The 19,896-nt window shown below is 36.2% G+C and overlaps 1 long non-coding RNA gene across 3 annotated transcripts in view; it reads left to right on the top strand.

Annotated features, from left to right (window-relative positions):
• LOC123385484 overlaps positions 1–19,131 on the top strand; it is a 198,179-nt gene extending 179,048 nt beyond the window's left edge. For 2 of the 3 annotated variants that reach the window (XR_006598097.1, XR_006598100.1), the window contains 2 exons: positions 18,075–18,183; positions 18,702–19,131. This is a non-coding gene — a long non-coding RNA (uncharacterized LOC123385484). Of the gene's footprint in view, positions 1–8,048; positions 8,476–18,074; positions 18,184–18,701 lie in introns of those variants that run through there. The other variant, XR_006598101.1, reaches the window with a different exon arrangement.
• The last annotated feature ends 765 nt before the right edge of the window (positions 19,132–19,896 follow it).

The raw sequence follows: 19,896 nt of genomic DNA, 5'->3' as shown, positions 1-19,896 counted from the left end.
GCCATCCTAAGACCTTAAGACCTAAAGATGATGGTGGAGTCAAGAAAGATAATAGAAGCTTGATTCCTTAATGGCTTTGTAGAACTGCCCTAGGAGGGCTGGATGGATTTAACATAAGAAAGTAAGCCATTAATTAAAAACAAATAGGGGTGCCTGGGTGGCTCAGTTGATTAAGCCTCTGATTTCAGTTCAGGTCATGATCCCAAGGTTTGTGAGTTCGGGCCCCCCATCAGGCTCTATGCTGACAGCTCAGAGCCTGGAGCCTGCTTCACATTCTGTCTCCTTCTCTCTCTAAACCTCACCCACTCATGTTCTGTCTCTCTTTCTCAAAAATAAAAATAAACATTAAAAAAATTAAAAAACAAAACAAAACAAAAAAACCAGAGAACAGCTGTAGGCCTCAGGACTCTTAATGAAAGAACAGAGAAAGGAACTGTATGCAGTTCCTAATTAATACATAGTCTGAAAAATTCATGCTCAGTAATCAAGATAGAACCTTCATAGGCCTGTGTCTTCATTTGTGAGAAAGCTGGTGGGGAGAAGATAAGGAATTGGGATTTTATCTGGAAAATAAAGCATTCTAAGAAGAAAAGGTGATCATGATAAAATATAAAATTAGTCCTGCAGTTGATGTGGTGAGAATTAGCAAAGACATCAAATAAGCCGATAAAGGCAACTGAAGCTATGAAAGGTAAAATTTTTGAAGAATAAAGACACTAGTGCTCAGAGAACCCCAAATTTTGGAGAATTGTAAGTAATACAGGGCGGAAGAGAAAAAAGTTGAAAATAAGTTAGAGGAGAGAAATGTTAAAGATAAGCAAGCATCCAAGTGGTTTTGGGCAAAGTTTAGATAACACAGGCAAAGTGATTTTTGACTGCTGAAATTTGTAGTTAGAATTTTTGGAGGATACCAACTTTTATTTATGTGTGGTGAAGAAATAATTTACTTTAGAAATATAGTGACACATCATTTTGTAAGCATACTGTGTGCTATATCAGTAAAGAATGGGTAAAATCATAAGATTATCATACTAATGACAGAATTTAGGCACGAACAATAACTTCCCACAACTAGTTAGTAGAGCTAGGAATAGAACTTAATTCTAATAACCATATGGCATAGAATTTGTATATTTTCTAAAATATATATTTAACACTTTGTTTTGAAAAATATAGTCTTATGTTTAGAGGTAAAATTTTAATTTTACATAATTGTCCTAATTCTCTAGCAAAATAATAATAATTTTCTATTTAATGGAGAATTTACTCTTACTTGAGATATTTTTTAATGTTTACTTATTTATTTTGAGGTCGGGGAAGGGGTGGAGAGCAGGAGAGAGAATCCCAAGAAGGCTTCACATCATCAGCTCAGAGCCAGATGTGGAGCTCTAACTCAGACACCATGAGCCGAAATCAACAGTCCACAACTTAACCAACTGAGCCACTCAGGTGCCCCAGAGACATTTAAATCAAATATTAATTTCATTTCTAAAAGAATTCAGGGTTATAGACTAAATCTTATTGAGGATTAGAGAAGTCCGAGCTATATGAAACTCAGGTTTTGTTATACCATGAAGGACAGAAATCCCAAAATACCTGCTCAAAAATGTCTTATCTATTTGTCAAAATCAAAACCAAAGCAATGAGGAAAAACCTTCTAAAAGTTATCTAAAGATATTTTATGTAGATTAAATACATCATTAAAGGTAAATCAGTTTTTTTCAGACTCCAACTAATGTAGGAGTGACTTTAGATCAAATATGCCCTCAAACAGAGGAGAAAAGCTAATTTATAGCAAGTCTAAACAAATGTCTCTAGTGTTAACTTTTATTGTGATCTTAGCAAAATTTCAGAATGCACAGAAACAATAACCAGACAAAAGCTATCTATTGAATAGGTACGAAATACGTATTGAACAGGTAGAAACGGTAACATTTATTCAGAGGTTGCTAACTTTCTCAAATTCTGGTATAACAAGATCTTTGGGACCTATTTAATATGTACTTTTGCAGGGCATCTGGGTGGCTCAGTCATTTAAGCCTCTGACTTCAGCTCAGGTCGTGATCTTGCAGTTTGTGAATTCAAGCCCTGCTTCGGACTCTGTGCTGACAGCTCAGAGCCTGGAGCCTGCTTTGGATTCTGTGCCCTGCCCCTGCTCATGCTCTGTCTCAAAAATAAAAATAAACAAAAAAAAAAAAGAAAATTTAATATGTAGTTTTGCTATTTTCTATTGATAACTTGTGTAAATTCTACACTGTTTGAAAACAGATAACTTTTTGTGTGCTCTAGAACAGTTTCTGTAACATATGTTCTATTTCTTAAAAAATTGAATATACCACTGATAATATATGTAGGGATCAAATACTTTTTGGAGGTAATTCTTTGAAAAAATTGTATATTATTCCATGATCACTTGAATATTGAATTTAAGATCAGTTTTAATTTTTTTTTAATGTTTATTTTTAAGAGAGAGAGACAGAGTATGATCAGGGAAGGAGCAGAGAGAGAGGGAGGCACAGAATCCAAAGCAGGCTCCATCCAGGCTCTGAGCTGTTGGCACAGAGCCTGATGTGAGGCTCAAACTCATAAACCGTGGTGAGATCATGACCTGAGCTGAAATTTGACGCTTAACCAACTGAGCCACCCAGGTGCCCCAAGATCAATTTTAATTATTTATTCTTCTGAGACTATATGTTAAAGTTTTTTTCCTTTGCATCTGTTGATGAGTTTTCTTTAGATTGGTCTGAGCTATGAAAAAAAAGATAACTCACTAATAAAAATTCAAACAAGTGATGAATCAAAATAATGAATTAAGGAGTGTGGCTTCTTTGTTGTAAGAATTATGGTGAGCATTAAATCCACTTAATTATAGAACTAAAACAAAATAATAGGAGAGATTACAGTTGCAAGAATATAAATATCATAAATCTTCAAAAGGAAAAATAATTTCAGAAACAAAGCAATAAAAATAAAGCCAAAGAAAGCAGATGTATAATACATTTGATGGGTTTGAATTTATCTCCCAGGCCATAAAATGTCAGAGTCTCAAAAACCAAAGCAACAAGTACAAAAACAGAAAATTAGATGACGCAAATACAACCCATTAGAATAATGTACCCGTTAGAATAAACACACTAACAAACAAGCAAACAAATAATTCTTCACCCAGAATAAAAAGTAAATTGGACCTTTACTTCAGAAGTTTGTAAGATGTGCGGTAGGCTGGAATAATTGTAGGGAGGTTAATGGTGCTGATGCCGTTGGTCTCATCTTTCATTATGTTCATGCTTTCTGTTGCACACATCCTTTGATGTTTAACTTTTTTTTTTTTCTGGATTGACCATATTTTATTTGCCTCTGTTTTCTCCAGTGTCTTGGGAGCTCAGTTGTCCTATCTAAGGACTTCATTACCCTTGTTAGTGTACAATGAAGAATCAGAAACAGAAATCAACACATGCAAAATGAATAGCTCCATGAGATGACGTTAGAGGAACAGTCTTGTTAACCGCTGCATAAATGAAGGAACAGCATTTTGCCAGCCGCCACAGCTGTCCCTCTGTGTGCCCTGTGTCATTCATAATTCCGTCTTCCACTTAGAAGTAGCTATTCATCTGAGTGTTAGGGTAGTGACTTCCTTGCGTTGTTTTCTAGCTCTCTCAGGTGTGCATCTGTACACAGTAGACTTTAGTCTTCCTCATTTTAAAATCTTTTAAATCTCTTTTAATGTGTCATTTCCTTCTCTATTCATTTCTCTTTTTTTAAATCTATCTGTTGAAGAACAAAAGGTACTGGATCTGTACAGGTAGGGCTACTCTGGGTATAGTTGCTGGCATAGTAATGATGTGGTTGAACGCATTTCTCTGTGCTCTTTGTGTTCTGGAAAGGAACAGCTGGAGGGGTGCCTGGGTGGTTCAGTCGGTTAACTGTCCAACTTCAGCTCAGGTCACGATCTTGTGGTTTGTGAGTTCGAGTCCAGCGTCAGGCTCTGTGCTAGCAGCTCAGAGCCTGGAGCCTGCTTCAGAATCTGTGCCTTCCTCTCTCTCTCTGCCCTTAACTCGCTCGTGCTCTGTCTCTCTCAAAAAAACAAAAAACAAAAAACAAAAAAAAAAACAAACAAAAAAACCCCCCAAACATTTAAAAAAAACAAAGAATAGGAAAAAAGAATTGTTGAAAAGGAACAGCTGGATCCAGACACAGTTTCCAACTCAACTTATATCCTTTTAATGGAATTTTAACGGATAGAGGTTATAGAGGTTATAACGAATCAGAGGTCATAGTTTTGTTCTTTTAATGGGGGGCACCTAGTGTCTGGTGATCTGCCTTTTTGTGATCTCACAGCCATTCTTCAGTGTCTAGATCCACTAAGTAATTGGGGATGCAAATATATCATTTTCTTATTTATTAGTAAGGATAGTTTCGTAATAATTTTGTCCCCTAATCTACTAATTGGTTATCTAGTGGTAAATTCATATAAGCCAGGATAAATACTTATTTCTCTTAATTACCAGTTTTTGAGATACTGAATTTTCTTTCTCCATAAGTGATCATTTAAAAATATCATCGTTATTAATTTATTTCATTTGAACATTGAACCCTTATTTTGATGTTTATTTTTTGAGAGAGAGAGAGAGAGAGACAGTGCAGCATGCAAACAGGAGAGGGACAGAGAGAGAGGGAGACACAGAATCTAAAGCTGGCTCCAGACTCTGAGCTGTTGGCACAGCGCCCGACAGGGTCTAAAACTCATGAACCATGAGGTCATGACCTGAGCCGAGGTCAGATGCTTAACTCACTGAGCCACCCTGGTGCCCCTACACCTTACCCTTTTAAAGTTTAAAACCTCTCATCTTTGGTCTTTTGAAACCTTGACAATTGATCTCTTGATTCTTGTTCGATATGTCTTTGTAATCTTTGAGTGTGTCCTTGCAATTTCAGTCATGTTTCAGTCAACTCAGACATTTTCAGAGATGTTTCGGTCAATTTGGACACTTTCTGCTTGAGTTCTGGAATCTACCATCTCTTTCGGAAGTTCTATTTTTTTGTTCTGAAATGCTATTTCAAGAATGCAGTCTGGATGCTAGGGATGCCCACTGATGTCGGATTGTTCATTATACCTAAGCCTCTTCATTGGATAAAATGAGAATAAATCTGTATATATTTATCTCTTGATCTACAAGTATATTTGACATGCTTCAGGAAGTGAATTGTTCATTCTAACCAAGTTTTGACTACAGGATTTTTATTTAAATTCTTATGTATTTGTGTCATCTTTTTCCACCCTGCAAACCCTTTTGTCAAGGTCACAACAAAGGATAGAATTATTTCATAACTCCTTAATTTCCTTATTCCACAACACACAGAAAATGGTCTCAAACTCACAGCTGAAGAATAATACTAAACATATTACCACCCATATTACCAAACAATGGATAGGCAGATCTCCTTTTCTGGTGAAAATTTTTCTCCAAATATTTTTGAACAGCTTTATTAAGATACACTTTATCCTTAAATTCACCTGTTTCAAATGTTAAGATTGAATGGTCTTTATTCTATTTGTAGAGTTGTATAATTGCCACTGCAATCAATTTTAGAATATTTTCTTTATCTCACAAAGAAAATCTCCTCACTTTTAGTCAGTCCCTATACCTGCCAATCTGCTTTCTACTTCCATAGGTTTGCCTTTGGGGGGCATTCCACATTAATAGTATTATATATTATGCTGTCTTTTAAGAAGTTTTCAGACTTCTTTCAGTTAGTATAATTGAGATTACCCTATGTTTTAGCACTATTTCACTCTCTTTTTTATTGCTGAGTGTTATATTTTATATATATGTCACATTTGTTTACCCCCTCACTGGGTGATGGACATTTGGGGCGTTTCTACTTATTGAATATTATGAAGAATGCTACTATGAACATTTGTGTCCAAAGCATTGTGTGGTCACATATTGCAATTTCTCTTGGATAGATACGTGGGTTTGGAATTACTAGGTCGTATGCTCACTCTGTGTTTCACATTTTGAAAAACTACCAAGCATTTCCAATGTCACTACACCCTTTTACAGTCCCACCAGCAGTAGACAAAGATTTCAACTTGTCTACGTCTTCACCAACACTTGTTATTCTCTATGCTTTTATTTATAGCCATCCTAATAGATTGCAAAGTGGTTTCAATTCCCTGTGGATGTGGATCTTACTGTGTTTTTGATTCACATTTCCCTATTGATGTTGCATATCTTCTCATGTCTTTATTAGCCTTTCCAACATTGTCTTTGGTGAGCTGTCTCTTCAAATCTTTTACCCATTTTTGAATTTTATTTCTTTTTATTATTGAGTTATTAGTGTTCTTTGTATGTTCTAAAAAAATAGCCCTGCTTTGTCAATTTTCTTTTTAATTGCTTAATGGTTTTCTTGATGTGTGAACATTTAAAAATGAAGTACAATTTATCTATTTTTTTTTTATTAGTTATGCTTTTGGTCTTCTGAGAAACCACTGCCTGATCCAAGGTCAGGAAGATTTATTGCTATGTTTTCTTCTAAGAGTTTTATAGTTGTAGATATTACATTTAGGTATATGATTCATTTTGAGTTCATGTTTGAGTATGGTGTGAAGTAGGGTTTTAAATTCATGGTTTTGCATGTGCATATCCAATCATTCCAGTGCCATTCCTTGAAAGGTGATTTTTTTTCTCCATTGAATTTTCTTGGCAGATATGTTACAGTTCATTTCACCCTAAATGTAAGGGTTTATTTTTGGCTCTGAATGCACTTCCATTTATCAATGCTTTCTTTATGTCCATCTCCTGCTGTCTTGATTATTACTGCTTTATAGTAAGTATTGATAGTAGGAAATATAAATTATCAAATTTAGTTATTTCTCCAGATTGCTTTAACTATTCCAAGTCCTTTCATTTCTGTATGAATTTTATCATCACTCTGTCAGCTTCTTCAAAAAAGGCAGCTATGATTTTGGTCAGGGATTGTGTTAAATTTGTAGATCCGTTCAGGGAATTTTGTTATTATATAATATTAAGTGTACTGTTCCATGAACATGGGATGTCTTTCCATTTATTTAAATCATCTTCAAAATTTGTCAATAATGTTTTCCAAGTACAAATCCTACACTTACTGTATTAAATTTATTTCTAAGTATTTTATTTTTTTTTGATGCTTTTTGAAGTGGAAATTGGTTTCTTATTTTTATATTTAGATTTTTCATTGATAGTGTGTAGAAATCCTGTTGATTTTGTATATTGACCTTGTGTTCTTGACATTGCTGAGCTTGTTTAATAGTTTTAGCGGTTATATAGTGGATCATTAGGATTTTCAATATAAATGTTTTATTATTTTCAAATAAAGATAGTTTTCTACTTTCCCTTCCAATCTGGATCCCTATTATCTCTTTGTGTTGGCCATTTATTATCAAAACAATTTTTAAACCAAAGGAGAAAAAATTAGACTCAATTATTTAGGTCTTCTTTTTCCTTTACTTCCCCTCACTGTTTTCTGAAGGGGATGATATTGGTGTATATTTTTTGTTATTTTTGTGAATACTTGTGTTAAAGCCTCCCAGTATAAATGAAGGTAATTAACATTTCCTCTGCACTTATTCTGCTCCAGACATTGGTATAGATATCTTTTCTAACCTTGTAAAGTCATTATTTCTACTTTGTTATTGTGAATAAAGAATCATTGGTCAGGAGTTGGAGAATTTGATATTTAGGTGGTAAATTTGAAATTTTGACCCAGTTTACCTCAGGCTACGAGGCATACTCTTTTCAAAACATTATGCCAATTCACGTTACAGTTGCTTAACAGGTATTTATTTATTTTCTGAAATAAAAACAAACCTCTGTCATAAAATTAATATCAAATTATTTTGTGCTATATAAGTTTTTCAGTGTATCAAATTCATTTTTGATTGAGTGTTCTCTTTTTTTATTTTTTCCTTTTAAAGGAAAAAAAATGTACAAATTTCAGTACCCTGACCTTGTGTATGTTATTTGGTTGTGAGAAGTTACTGTTTTTTTTCCTTCATGCTTGAACAGGTTCATTGCTGCTTTATACTTCACTGAAGCACTACAGCCATATGAACACTTTGATGAGGAAATAAAGTCTGGGGAATTGAGTTAACCATTGCCACAGTCACAAAAGTCACAGGGCAAAGAAAAGCAATACTCATCTGGCATCCTTTCATGAATGAAAGAGCCCAGGAAACTGTAGAATAATAAATTCAACAATTTGAACCTAAACTGCTAATAGATAGTTTAGCCTTAGCCTGCAAGTGAAAATGTCTCAAGAATTTATAAATCTCTACTGTCATTATCTTGTATTATGCCACATAATTCATATAACTGTTGACCTTAGAATAAAACAAAAGAAGAAACAAATGACGGACAAAAACATAAATAATAACGTTAAATATGTGAGGATTAAATAAATATTCTTGAAACAAGGATCAAAGTATTCTATTCTTTGCCGTTTATATTCTCATCAGAGAATATTAATCACACTCCCTTATATTTGTTTGCAATATGCAAATATTAAACATTTTATCTGTAGATACTATTATTGTAGGCTGTAATATGAGTAGGCTAAAGTTGGTATAATATGGTTTCTGGTGGTTCTTTATAAACTTTAGGTGTTTCTTGCCAGCCTTCGAATTCTTCGCTATAATTGTGAACAGCTGTATTTTTTTAAATCATCTATTTACTTAAGTAATGAGTTTTAATTAGTGTAAGTGTACATACTTATCCTTATATTTATATACATGGCATATATATGTGTATATGCAGACATACATACATGTAATACATATTACTAATGCCATATCATAGGTATCATGTAAAAAGAATAACTCAACCCACTTTTTAAAAAAAGTGAAAATTTTGCTTTTGGTAGAACTCAGGATCATTTATCACCAGGAGCATTCATTCAGTATTTTGGATAAACATTATTGTACGCCTACCCTTTTGGCCAAATAGCTACACTGACAAGGAACCTGAAATCCCATCATCACAGTCATCAAACATTTTTGTATAAAAAGAATCGTATTAAGTAATAGATTTCTGGCATTATGATGGTGGGACCAAGTGTCAGAGGAAGCCCTTGCAGAAGGCGAATAAGGAAAATGGAGAGTGGCACAGAACAACGTGCGTAGTTCAGGAATGTGCCAGAGTTTACTGTTTGCTTTAGTAATTGCTTTTGTCAGCCAGCGTTATCTGAAGGTATAGCAGGGCATTTCTGTTTTTGCTGGTCACCGAAATAGAGGAACACAGGACCCTGGGCTATCCTTAAAGCTACCTATTTTTAGAAAACTCAGTTCTAGTATCAGTAACTTAACGATAATAAGTATATGGCTCCCATGGTTGAGCATAAGGTAACATTCATAGTTTTAAGGGAGTATTTGCTTTGGCGAAACAAAATTGCAATAATACATTTCTTTGCAGGTATGTGTGCACATGCATATAATGGTCTTCTTTTTTAGTCGTTTGATGAATCCCTCTGAAGCTAATCTCTGGTGTCAGGAAAAGAACTGATGGTTTAAAGCATTTTTACTGAAAACCTAAACTCTCTTAAGAAAAAGTGCCCTTAAAACATAATATGTGCTTATTTTACAAAGTGGGTCTTTCTTAAGAGCTCTTTGATCTCAGGTTTGGATCCCATATTTCTCCAGAGAATTAGCCTCAAAAAAATCTGAATCCCTGTGGGACTCTAATATATACTTTTTGGAATATTTATTTAGATGAAAAGCCTGTGTTAACTTTGAAAATTCTAAATGGACAGCAGTGTTGCTTCTGGCCTCAGATTTGAGTTGTCTGTAGTTTTCAAAGTCTGCTAATGTGTGAGAATTTTCCTCTTCTTTTCATAGTGTCTCATTAGGACATGGGTTCCTTGAGTTTAAAATTAAATCAGGCTTGCAAAAAATATTTTTTTCTGACAATATAAAAGTTGTAAATAGCACAGTGATCATGATTGCTATTGTGGTGATAAAACATCAGTATACGATATGTTTGAGGGCTGGGCAGAATACTGTTGCAAGGATTATGTTTTCTTTTTTTATTTAAAGTCATGTAAAAATATGTTCTATTTCAAGCAGCATTTGTAGTGTCATGTGTAATTTTCAATGCCATTAACAATCTTAAAACAGGTAAAGTCATGCTGTGGTGCCCATACGAGATGTCCAATAGAAACAAATCAAATTATGATCGATGTTTGCAATCTTCATACCCCAAATAGCATTTATTATGTGAAGCCCAAAGATACACACTATTGAATTTAAAATAGATGAAAGAGTGCCTTGTTTTCAACAATGCTGGAAGATTCATATATACAGCTCTCGTTTAGGCCACAGGTAGAGATTGATATTTGTCATTATTATAGTTATTTGAATTCAAGTTTGGAGCCAAATAGAAAAGAAAATACTTTTTTTTTCCCTTGAAGATTTGCAACCTTAAAAAAAAACAGCAAACAAACAAACCCATCTGTTATGATTTGGAAAATACTCAGTGTTCTGTATTGCAGAAAAGACAGAGGAAATAATACAATTTTTCAGACCTTATGCAAAGTATAGCAAAACTTTTCTGACCTACAACTCCACACTGTATAATAAGAGTTGCAGTGTGACTTTTGAGGGTAAAATGTGCTTGGGTCCTCAGGCACTGAGAAAGCAGTGGTTATAGGTGAGGTCCATTCGATCAAAATTCTTGTCGTGCATCCTGGTTCCAGGACTTATTAAGGTTTAACCTTGAGCAATTTACTCAATTACGTTATGATGAGGGACCATAAGGCAAGCTGAGGGCCAAGCACAAGCTAGCATTATCCCCTGGACCACTGGTGGGATATGTGTGATATTCCTTGGGGACTCCCGGCTGCTCAAGAACAAAGGAATGAAAACACAGGGTTAACTGACAGACATTACAGTCTTGCAGGACATGAGTGTCCATCCGTTTACAAATTTATTAGCAAATTCCAAGTAAAAGGCAATCTTACCAATAGCCTGATCTCCAGAAACCTACAGACTCCGTTTCCCGGAGCCCCAACATCACCCCTCCATAGTGATATGGGGAACAAAGGCAAGAAGGAAATGGCAGGTAAAATTAAACTTACTTATAACCTGCCGCTCATTGACAGATACTAGAGGCTGACAGGGTAAAACATTTTTTCAGGAATTCCATGCTATCTTAATGTTAACGCTTTGCTAGAGGGAAAAGCAACTTTTGTTTGACAATAGCTAGGTCTCTAGCATCCTGTGAGGCTTCTTTAGCATATAAAATTCTCTTTGGAAACTTCCCTTTTGACTATACTGGTGTGTAACCAGTCGTCCTTCACAACTCCAGTGCAGCAACTTCTGCCTATGGATCCTGTCATGTGCTTTAATAAAATCACTTTTTAGCACCAAAGGCATGTCAAGAATTATTTCCTGGCCCACAGCTCTGGACCCCCCCCCATCACCCCCAAAACCCCATCAGTTATCCTTCAGTGTCTAACTTTTAGATTTATTTAAAATAAAATTTCATAATACCTGCAAAGTACTTACAGTAGTGTAAATAATAAATGATGACATTAACATTTTTAGTTGAAAGTTTCAGGTCATTTTTTCTACCCAGTATTGTGCTGAATTTTCTATCAGTATTCACAGATCAGCTGATTGTAGCTTAGGTTGGCTGCTTTCATACTTTGCAACAAAAGTACAGCCGTCAGGGGATTTGCTTTGTGATGGTTAGGTTCCTACAGATCGCTAAAGCCTAAGGTGGTTTGAATGATGGCCATGGGTTTCTTCTCATTAAGCCGCCAACTTTTCACCAGAAGGACATCACTGAAGAAGGAGAATAGGTGTGGAGTCTAGTGGGTATGCAGGAGGGGATGTAAAATTACTGGGTATCTCTGACCTGATAATCTGGAAAAGTTGTTCTTAGGGACATTAACTTGGAACACGAATTAAAAACACAATTCTGCATTAGTTGAGCAATTATATAATTGGCTGTCTTCAGAAAATGATGTAGGGTCATTTTCAGGATTTTGCACTGGTACAAAGACTTTACCTCCTCTGTGCACGGCCCCCGAGAAAGAACAAATTAGTGAATGTGAAATACTTACCTAATAGGCTATGCTTCATCGTTATCAACGGATTGTAATTTGTAAAAGCATACTCATTTATGAATAAACGTTCACACCCGTATCCAAAATAAATCACTAGTTCATTCATCATTGCCAATCCCTTTTTGTAATTTCAGAGCAGATATTTTTAAATTATAGGGAAACAAACCCAAAGCAGCATTTGAGGGGCATTTTAATTAAACAGCATCACTGAATCTGCTACGTTCCAGGCAGTGTATCAGGCACTGGAAATACAAAGAGAAGCACCAATAGATTTTCTTTCCTTGGAGGAAGATAGCACACACAATATGTTTTATGATGAATACTGAGACCGCCTACCTGCTAGCCCCCTGACCCCTGTTCCAGCCTTGTGGCATTCCGTCACCACGATTACCCTGGACCAGCTGCCGAGTCTATGCATGCTTGATGGGCACTAACTCATTTACTTCTCAGTAGCACTGTGAGAGAGTTACCATTTTGTCCCTATTTTACACGTGAGAAAATGCTGTAGGAGACCCAGAAACTCAGAACCAAATCTGTTATCTATATTTAGCAAGTGAATAGCTCTATAAACAACTCTGTAAAATGAAAAATGGCCTCCTCCCAGAGTTATTTTATTTTTTCACCCTTGCGTTATTCTGGTTCAATTTACTTTTATTTTATCCCTGTTTGTTAACAGAAAAAAAAAGTGCACCTTTAAACGATCTCACATCTTGTGTGTTAGGTAGGAAATGTATACAGTTTTCTCCATCGGCTTTTGTGAAACAGTAGCCTCCTGGGCTTTGCTTTCTACCTTTCAATGACTTGTTTAGATGTTTGAGATTCATCTTCTAACTAGCCATTGAACACAGATTTTCACAGGGTTGAAGACCATCTCCATTTCTTGCCCTATAGGCAATTTTGTCCATTTCTTAATTTCTACCAATTCACCACTGGTTCACTCATTATTATCTCTTGTTCCCTTCTTGATTCTGAGTGCAAAGCTAATATGTTTATCCATCTTTTAGAAATCTCATGGTGGAACTTCACCATTTTACCCATTATTTCTCTCCCTGTCCTCCAGTGCGGTAAAACAATATCACGATCGTCTTTCAGTAAATAATGCCACAGTTTTGCCAGTTTCCCAGCCAGGGAAAAGTTGTCCTGATGCTTATCCTTCCTTTAGTGTAGTTTGTGTATCCATCTGATGGGGTTTTGGAGTGGTGGGGGTCTGGAGCTGATGGCCAAGAAAGAATTCTTGAGATGTCTTTGGTTCAAAAAGAGTGATTTTATTAAAGCACAGGGACAGGACCCTTGGGCAGAAGGAGCTGCACTGGGGTTGTGGAGAATGACTGGTGATATACTATGGAGTTGGGGGAGGTAGAGACAAAAGGAGGCCTCCAGAAGGACTTTCATGTACTAAGTGGGACTCATAAGAAGCCAGAGGCCTTGCTGTTATCTAGCAAACATTGTTTTCCCTTCAGTAAGACATTAAGACCAAAGGGAGTTTCTGCAGAAATGTAACACTGTATTTGCCTCAAGTATTTGTCAATGGGCAGCAGGTCATAAGGAAATTTCACGCTATTTACATTTCCTCCTTGCCTTTGTTCCCCACATCTCTATGGAGGAGGATAGATGTTAGGGCTCCAGGAAACTGAGTCTATGGGTTTCTGGAGGGTAGGCTATTGGTAAGTTTGCCTTTTCTTGTAATTTACTAGGAAATTTGTAAACTAATGGAGACCCCTGTCCTTCGTGACTGTGACCTCTATCAGTTAACCCTTTGTTTTCCCCTTTCCTTTGTTCTTGGGCAGCCAGGAGTGCCAGAGGAATATCACACATATCCACCCCCCCACCTCCACCAGGCGGTGGGGAGTGTTTGTGGGTATCAGCTTGCCTTATGCTTCCTCATCACATCTCTGGAACGGTCTGTCTACTTTTCTTTATGCCACCGCCAACATTGAAGTTCAAGGTACCTAGCACACCTTTCTTACACTTCTGAAATAACCCCCTAACTAGTTTCCCTGCAAAAATAAGTTCTGATACTGAACTCCAGTACACTGAAGTCAAAGATCTTTCCAGTGCTAAAAATCTTTTCAATGGCTTTGTGGTACCATCAGCAATGAGGAGAGAAGACTCCTTCAAATGGCCCCCAACGTCCTGCATTGTCTGGGTCCTAAGAGCCACTGTGCACTTTATCATTTCCTTGTAGTGATTATGATCCTGCCCACCCCAGGGCTTTTCCACATGGTGTTTCCTCTGTCTGGAATGCTTTTACCCATCCCAGCCCCATTCCTCTTTGGTTAATGTAAGTCTGTCTCATGCCTCATGTTTTTCCTTCCTTGAGTCAATTTCCCAATCATAGGCTGCCATGGTATTATGAGTCTTTAAGGCATAACCTTTTTCATAGTTGCAAATTTGATACATACATATTTCAATTTACTGTTCTGCTAGATAGATGAGAAGTAATATTACAATAGTAAGTTTTTCCTGAATTGATAAGTCATTGGGCAGCAGGTCTGTTATATAAATTTATATTATCTGTAGCAAGATAAAACTTACGTATTTAAATAAAGGTACCTCTGATTATTTTTGAAACGAGATAGGATCAAAAATAAACAGATCCTTCTAGAGTATGCTGAATATGATACACAGTACTTTTCATCTTGGAAGGCTCCTGTTGGTTTATCATTTTGGTAAATGATACCCAAAGATGGCATCTGACTGAAGTTGAGAGATTTGGAGAAAGAGAGTATTTCCTAGATCTTTGCTCTTCAGTATGACAGCCAATAGTCACATGTGGTTATTTATATATAAATTTAAATTTATTAGAATTAAGTAATTTAAACATGCAGTTTCTTGATTACTATAGCCATAGTTCACCTATTTAACAAACACAACTAATTAGCATAAAGAGCATCACTGTCATCCCAGAACACTATCACAGAGCATTGCCCTAGACAGCTTCCACTCAGGATGGAAATGTTAAGTGAAATTAGAAAAAAAAATAACTGAAGGATTTTTTTGAGGTAAAATTAATTGCTTTCAAAGCAAGAGCTCTTTGAGAAGTTACAAATAAATTTTAATGAATTTCCCTTAAGCGGTTTGTGCTGGCTTGTAAAATACAGTTACATCTTTCTGAAAGCCCCTTTCTCCTCAGAGAATTCTATTTATAGATATGTGAAACTTTCCTGATGTTTTCTACAAGGTAAATTGAATAACAAATTCAAAACCTGCCACTAAACTGAAGAATGCAGTTGTAATCAAATTGGACTTAAAAATTGCTGGGTTCAAAGATTTATCTAGAAAGTATGTTCTTGTTTAGAATGTAAGGTTTTCTATTAAATATGGGTTACACAGATAAGACCTCTACCCCTTTCATCCCTGTTTATTTTTATAAGGGACTCTTTTCACATCTTTTCTTGTTATTAGATGGGGTATTTGAAGGCAAAGTCAGAAGGTACACTTTAATTTCCCACAGAGTACAGTTGAAACTCCACAGGAAAACTTTTAATGATATCAAATCATTCATTTGACATATTTTTACAGATCCTGTTCTTTGTGCTGAATCTTGTGCCGACTCTGATGGGAAGGAAGAGTAAGCATGTTGGAGGAAGGAAGGGACTGCATAAGACAGAATATTAGGGGTAGAGTTAATAATTTGAACAAAGAACGAAGAGAAGAAACGAATGTAGAACTCTGGCTGATTTAGGACATAGTTAGCCCTAGGCACATTGTATAAATGGAGAAATCGAGGCAGAGTAGAAATGCGCTCACTGTAAAATAGTCCTAAATACAACAATATCCAGCTCATACAGGTGCCATATATGAGCTGGATTTTCAGAGGTTACATATAATCTAGATTTTTATGATATTCCCTAGGGGGTAAAAGCAACTATATCCCAGGAGATGAAACAACATATGAACGGGTGAAGCATCATGAAGGAGTATTTGGGGACACAGGAGAAAGTTATCATGGCTGGAAAACAGGATGTGGGTGTATGTGTGTATATCAGATTACTGGGAGTTGGAGAGAGGTGAAGCTGAAGAAATATTTTGAAGTCATTGAAGCAAATACATCTCCAGGATAGAAACTTCATGTTATCTATCTGTTGCCAGTGCCTACAGGGAGCCTACACACTCAAATTCATGCTTTTGAAGTACATGGATGGATGGATGGATGAATGGATGGATGAATCAATGAATCGATAGATGAACACTGAGTACATTTAACTGAAGTAAGGGCATTATGCATAAAGCTCCTAGTTTTAGTTTCATCCTTTGGTTAGTTAAGACACTAGAAATATGTTAAAGCAGGAAAATCATGCGACCAAACTTGATCATAGATGTCAGTGTTAAAGAGAACTGGCTGGAGCAAGGGGAGAACACAGGGAGAGCACTTACAAGGAGGTTTTTAATATATATTATATATTATATATTATATATTATATATTATATATTATATATTATATATTATATATTATATATGTGTGCAGATATATAGATACACACATACATATATATACATACATACATACATTTATACATACATATTATACATACATATATATATTCTAGACAATAGATGTTGAATCCTGTAAGTAGGTAAGTAAAGAAGAAATGGAATTTAAGAACATTTTAGGCAGAGGGAATAAAATGTGTGAAGATGCTTTTATGGGGCAGGAGACAGAGATGTGTGAACCATATGAATCTCTTCACCTGAAAAAATAATAAGAGTTTGTCTAAATCATTTCTAAATCTATTCTGATGTTAGAATATATGATCTGATGTTATCACTGTAGCAACTTTTTTTCAGGTAACTCTCGAATATTTTGTCCTTTATCCACTAAAACTATTTTGTATCTGCACCCTTAACCCTCCCTGGGTTGTAATAGAGTGTTCACTTGCTTATAACCCTTGCTAAGCTGTTTACTCTTTAATGGCAAACGCTCTATCTTGTTCACTCTTTTATCTCCAGCATCTAAAACAGTGCCTAGTATATAGTAGTTTCTCAAAATTATTTTTTTGAGTTAATACATGAAGAAATGAATGAATGAACTTCTAACGAGGGGAAACTTTGGGATCCTAGTGGTGCTCTCAGGAACTTATAGCTATGATCCAAGGTGATAAAGACCTTGGGTTTGGTGCATTATGGCATCACCTCTAATCTTTCTATTGTGCTGGATTCTGGGGGGTGGGGGGGCAAAGACCCTTTGGAATGACTTAAATCCTCTGGCACCAACTTTCTTCCTTGGATTTTGTCTTTTCCTCCAAAGAAGTGTTGGGAAAAAGGAATATGCTAAGCTGGTTCATTCTCTGTACCCTCCTTTCCTGGGGTAGACAGGGTAAGGTGTTTCCTTAGATCCGAGAACTGTGAAATGCCCCAGGTTGAGGATGCGCCATACCTCTTCATCCAGGTATCACCGGATTACGTGACCAACGTGCTGTGGAATGTCACACAGGGAGAGCAAAGCAAACAAAAAGCCAAGCCTAGTGAACTTGGTACTTTGTGGGTGATACTTCAGGATTGCTTTCCTGTGAGAGGATGTTCCTGGGTGATTACGGTTAAGTCAGGAAATACAGAGTCACAGTTGCAGTACCAATTTATCTCTATCGCAATAATTGAATTTGAGGTTAATGAATACTGTATTGTAAACATCATGTGGTGCTTTACATCTTTTTAATGGCCAAATTCCCTGGTTTCAAATAAATGAAGTACGTTGCCCTGAATAGTGAAATAAAAATATTTCAAAACAGATTCTCCACTCCATGCTTTAATGAATTATTTCACACTAGGGATCCATAAAATAAGTACCTTTAAGAAACAACAGTTTTGTTTTAATGGAACTTTATATTATTTTTGACTGAATAAAACCTTACGTCTTTTCAAATTTACATTGGAGATTTATCTATTTGAGTTGGCCCATTTACTTAAATTCCCTGATACTGCTGTGAATATGACATTTATTTTTCTTTGTTTTGCTTTGTTTCCATTTCAGAGATGAAGTGTTTAACTTTCAGTGTCTAAAGTCAGAACCTGGGATGGATGCTTTAATATCACTAGTGATGATACTTAGTATCCCAGCAAAAAACTCTTAAACTCTGAGGGTAAGGCACAAAATTGACGTATGATACCTGAAGTTAGAGGCTTGCTAGGGCAAGATGACATTATTTCAAAGATCAAGCCTTCTCTAGACCAGAAAGAAACAAGACTCAGTAATAGAGTGTGCCTCTGTTCTAATGAGTGACCACGTTAACAACCAAAGAAAGAATTAATCCACCAAAAGGGAACAGTAAGTTGCAGCTTAAGGAAGATGACAGGAAAGATGAATGTGTTGACTTGTTCCGCCAGTACCGTGCCCAAGAAAGGGTCACTTGCAAACCACCTCAACTTACACGCCCTGGTGGCAGCGATGCCTTTGGTAGGCATAACGCATTCATTGTCATAACCTGATGCCCAGGGCCATTAAAATAGTGCTGTGGATTTTTATTCTTCTGATTCAACGTGTACAAAGCAAAATTGGATTAAAATTTGGTTATCTGTTTCTGGGTGATGAGTTGTGAATGGCTCACAACTTAGTAGCTTAAAATATTAACTAATTCCCTTGGTTGTCCTGGTTGACTAGGAACAGCAGGGAAGTTTCCACTTGTATTTTCTCCTGGTGGCGTTGGAGACGTCTGAAGCCTCAACTGGACCAGAGGGACATGATAGTCCCTTCTTTATCATGTCTCACACTTCAGGTGGAGGAATGGCTGAGCCTCTCTTTCTCCTTGTGACTTTGCCACATGCCTTGCTTGGGTTTCCTCACAGCATGATAGTCTGAGGTAAGTCAGACAGCTTACATCCTTGTTGGTTTCCCAGAGACAGAGTTTCCATAAATCTATGCAGAAGCTGCAAGACTTTTCATGACTTAGCCATGGAAGTCATAGGACATTGCTTCTGTCATATTCTGTTAGACAGGAGGCAAAGAGTCAAACCAGATTCTTGTTGAGGGGACTACCAGCAAGCCCATTGGAGGCCATCTTTGGAGACTAGATACACCAGAGGGTTAAAAGCTAAGCAGTTTCTCGAGGTACTTCTGGATGTTAGAAGTAACACCCACTTTTTGTGTTTATTTTCAGATTACCTATAAAAAATACATAGACATGTACAAAACAATATAAACATGTTTTAATGGTGTTGAGTGAAAAGTAAATCTTACCACTGCCAGCTTTCCTAATTTCATCTCCATATCCTTCGTAAGCATTTTTGGCTGCATTTTTCATCATAATCATAAAACAATATATTTACAGTTCTTTTGCTTGATTTATCACGTTAGAAAATATATTCAAACTCCTATCTTCAGAAATGAGTAAACTGATGTCCTTTATATACTTTTTAATCTCCCTTCCACACAAATTTTATTGTATTTTTATTTTGTTTATTTTATTGCTCTCGTCATCATTTTAAACAATATATTTAACTCTCTGTTACATGCTTAATTAAAAGTATCGGTATTGGGTTCACCACTATTAGAATAAAGGAAAAGATTATACTTTATCACTTCTAACTTTATGCTTTACATTAATGACATTTTTAAATTTTTTTTACTTTTCTTTATTTTTGAGAGAGAGAGAGAGAGAGAGAAAGAGAGAGCACAAGTGGAGGAGGGGCAGAGAGAGAGAGAGAGACAGACAGACAGAATTCTAAGCAGGCTCTAGGCTCTGAGCTGTCAGCAAGGAGCCCGACGCGGGGCTCAAACTCATAAACCCCAAGATCATGGCTTGAGTCAAAGTCAATGCTTAACCAACTAAGCCACCCAGGTGTCCCTCATCCTTTTT

Source organism: Felis catus, chromosome A1 (assembly GCF_018350175.1).
Source record: "Felis catus isolate Fca126 chromosome A1, F.catus_Fca126_mat1.0, whole genome shotgun sequence".
Classification (NCBI taxonomy): domain Eukaryota; kingdom Metazoa; phylum Chordata; class Mammalia; order Carnivora; family Felidae; genus Felis; species Felis catus.
Note: the sequence above shows the minus strand (reverse complement) of the source record. Positions and strands in the feature narration are given on the sequence as shown.